This window comes from Dipodomys spectabilis, unplaced genomic scaffold, assembly GCF_019054845.1.
Source record: "Dipodomys spectabilis isolate Male_0828 unplaced genomic scaffold, ASM1905484v1 ptg000002l, whole genome shotgun sequence".
Lineage (NCBI taxonomy): Eukaryota > Metazoa > Chordata > Mammalia > Rodentia > Heteromyidae > Dipodomys > Dipodomys spectabilis.
Genome location: NW_024870679.1, coordinates 53,712,212 through 53,716,081, shown reverse-complemented (window position 1 = coordinate 53,716,081; position 3,870 = coordinate 53,712,212). Strand labels below are relative to the sequence as shown.

At 36.6% G+C, this 3,870-nt stretch overlaps 1 pseudogene; it reads left to right on the top strand.

Moving 5' to 3' along the window:
• Positions 1-1,321: 1,321 nt before the first annotated feature.
• Positions 1,322-2,339, top strand: LOC122103890 (annotated as a pseudogene).
• The last annotated feature ends 1,531 nt before the right edge of the window (positions 2,340-3,870 follow it).

Genomic DNA, 3,870 nt, shown 5'->3' with positions numbered 1-3,870 from the left:
AAGTATGATATTGATCACACACTGACATATAACTTGGAACCCTTTTGCACAACTATTTCAAGATAATAATTTGAAGAAATAACTGCTCTGAAAATTGGAGAGAAAGAAATGTGTAGAAATCTATGTATAGCAACTTCTGGTAGAATTAATACTAGAGTAGGAAACCCAGAACTCTAATGATTGAATTGCTGGAGGTTCTGTGTGGAACAGTAAGAGTTAAAACCTCCAGAGAGCTGGATGACACTCTTTGGTACCTTTTACTTCGAGAGTTTCAACCAGTTTCTCATAATGAATAGTTGGAGAAATATTCCTTTGTACTTCCAACAAAGGGAGGAAAAAAGTAACCATCTGGAAAATTAAAACTTATTCTTAAGAGAAATTCTCCCAGAGGCTAATCTATTACTAGAGTCATATCATAGCCTCGCTAATCTGGGGGAAGGGAAAGATGGAACTCCAGCCACCTCTTTCCTTTTACAAGGGAGAAACTGTGAGAAGATCACACACACCCCAAGTGGGTGTCACTAAGAGACTACAACCAAATCATGGAATTATAGAATACTTTTCCTTCCATCACACCTTATTACTACATCACTAAAATCCTCTCTCTAATATTTCTCTTATTCATGACATCATATTGGACTTTCAACAAAAGCAAAAATCACAGTTTGAAGGAACTAATGACCAAAACCAGAGACATGCTCAGGATGTTGGATTTATCAGGCTCAGACTTAGAATGAATATGTTATATAATTTAAATGGAGTCTAAAGGAACAAAGAAATGACATGTAATATGTAAGCATAGATGCAGAAATTGTAGAACAGAACAAAAGTCATGTAATAGATTAGAAAAACACTGTAGCAGAAATGAAGAGAGCTTTTGATGGGCCCTTTGGTAGACTGAGTGGACATGGCTGAAGGAAGAGTATTTGAGTGATTAATAAATAGAAATTTCTAAAACAAAAGTAGACTAAAATTTTTGGTTATTTTATTTATTTGTTTGTTTATTTATTTATTTATATTTTACAGGGTCTCACTATACAGCCCAGGCTGATCTGGAACTTACTGTGTAGCACAGGCTGGACTCAAACTCATGATACTTTTGCCTCTGACCTCATAAATGCTGGGATGATAGGAGTGTTTCGCCATGCTTGACTGAGGTGAATATATTCTAAAAAGAAGTAGCATTTTTTTTCTCAAATAAGATAATTGACTTACATTTAAGGAAGTATAATCAGAGCCTAACCTTTAGATTAGCCAGATAGGACGGACAAAGGGACATACCTACCAAGCAAAGTCTAGTACCAGTGATGTTGTTGGTTTCCGGTTTATTTTGATTTTCATTCTTCCTCCATAGAGAAGTTGATTGAGGCTATTCCTATGGGGAGCTTGGCAGTTAAAGCAGGAGGTCAGGCTGAGCTCAGCTGTCAATTGCTCCCACCACACAGTGCAGAACGCAGAGATTCGTTGGTTCAGGGGTAACCATTCTTGGCCCATTCACAGAGATGGCCATGAAATGAATAAAGAAGCTATCCCTGAATAGAGGAGTCACATGGAGTTTGTGAAAGAGGCCATTAGAGAGGGCAAAGTGAATTCATAACATCAGCATTCCTGATGATAGATCATGGCAGTGTTCACTTAAAGACAGTAACTTCAGCAATGTGGCCAGCATGAACCTAAGTATGGCAGGTAAATCTATTTGTGGTGCACCGTGTACCATCGCTACTGTGAAGTAAGAAGCTAAAACATATGAAAATTCTCTCTTTATACATTATATATAAACAAATATACATACACACATATAAATTATCTCACTGTATAATCTCTCTTCATGTATATATGTAAAATTAGTTATTTCTTGGCTTTTTCATATTTAACATTTTTCAAGTATTACAAGTAGCAAGAGAAAAACTCACATCCACTGCAAAAGTACACACCATAATAAATTGACATTGCAGAGTAACCTATGTGTCTAACTTCTAGATGAAATACAGGTCATTAGATTCACACACCTGAGACTGCAGAACACACAAGTAAGACTTTTCCTTTCAACTTCCTAGTCCAATCTCAGTGCTATAGTCTCTTGAACTTGAGACTTCTTTTCCCTCAGCACTGGGCTTGGAGACACAGATCCATGTTCAGGCTCCTGGTATTCATGGAGTGGTGGTGGAGTGTAACTCGGGAGGGTGGTTCCCACGGCCCCAACATGGAGTGGAGAGACAGCTGTGAACCATTTGTTCCACATTCACAAAAACTGCTCACAGGATGGAGCCAGATTATTCCATGTGAAGATGACTTTCCTTCTGAGAAACCTGTGTTATGTTTCTAACTCTACCAGATGAAGAGAAGCGAACAAGTAAGTTTGCTAACAAGTGTTTGCTGGTTCTGATTTTAGCTGTCATCCTGGAAACATAAAGAGAAGTTTGATGAGATCATTGATGTTAAAATGCCTACCGTGTTACCAAGCTCCTTTTGAATCTTTAACATGATTATGGGTTTGGTGATACAGAAGTTGTCAGGTGCTAAGAGGATGACTACATTTTTTGTTAATGTATATTAAAAATACTACAGGGTTTTGTTGGGGAATTTTGGCATGCATTTTTATCATACCCCATTATTCTCTCTTATTCTTACTACCCTCTTTTAATGAATTTTAATGATGCCACTATTCTATCTTAGTAAATGTATATAATGTATTTTAATCATAGTCGCTTCCTAAAAAGAAGGCTTCAGAAGAAAATTATTATGACAGAAACAATGACAAATCACAATTAATATACATATTGCCAATTTATGGGCATTTAATGTTCCTTATCTCCTTAGACTTCCGTGCTATTTATCTGTAAGTTTCAGAAAACTCTAGTTCAATAGCATAAATGGTACCATTGATCTTTCTTATAGTTTTCTCATCTTATTAATGAATATAATCATGCATGTGTTGCTTTTCTATGGTGAATTTTCCATGGTTAATGGAAGCAAAAGCTCTGCTCAGTCTCCTATAATATTCAGTTCTAATAGTATCACTTAAATTTTTTTTGAAAATTCAATGAAAAGGGTTTTTGTATGGCCATGGAGAAACTGGTAAAATAAGCATTAAGTACAATGTGGAAGGAAAATACACTCTTCCAGATTGTTCATTGCTCATTCTCACATTTCTCTCCCCCCCCCCCCCACCCCACACACATGATGGATGGATGACCTTTCAGGAACAGACTGCATCTTTTACATAACAAAGATACCCATAGCCAGCATCTCCTTGGACAAAGTCAAGGTTCATTGTGGAAGTAAGCATGTGACGGGGGCAGGGGACAAACGTGCCTTCAGATGTCACTGTATCATAGAGTCTTTTTGTAGTCTGGCTTTTCTCTTAAAAACTTCTCTAATACTCTTAGATGAATTATATATCTTATGAGATATAAAATTAATAGTTCCCTGACAAGATAAGCATATTTAATAATGATCTCTGCTATAGTAGAAAGGAGGTAAGAAAGGGTGGGTAATTTCTAGTTACTTCTATGAGTCAACATTTTTGTAAATTGTTGCTTCTTATTGTAGTAAAATTCACCTAACATAGAATTCACTATTTTAGTCATTTTAAATGTGTGATCTAGTGTAGCTAAGCATATTTACATTATTATCAAACCATCAATATCATCTCCAGCAGCATCCAAACTCAATGTACAGGTGTTTTAGTTTGTTTGTTTAGTATAGCAGCATCAAAGGTGAGAAACTCAATCTGTGTTTTAATAAACTTGCCTGTGGCTTCTCTGAGTGCTTCCTCATCTCTAAGTCCCCTCATAGGCCTTTGGTATAAGAACTCCCCTGGCCTCATCACTCACTTTGCATTTGGGAAAACAGAAGCAGACAGGCAAA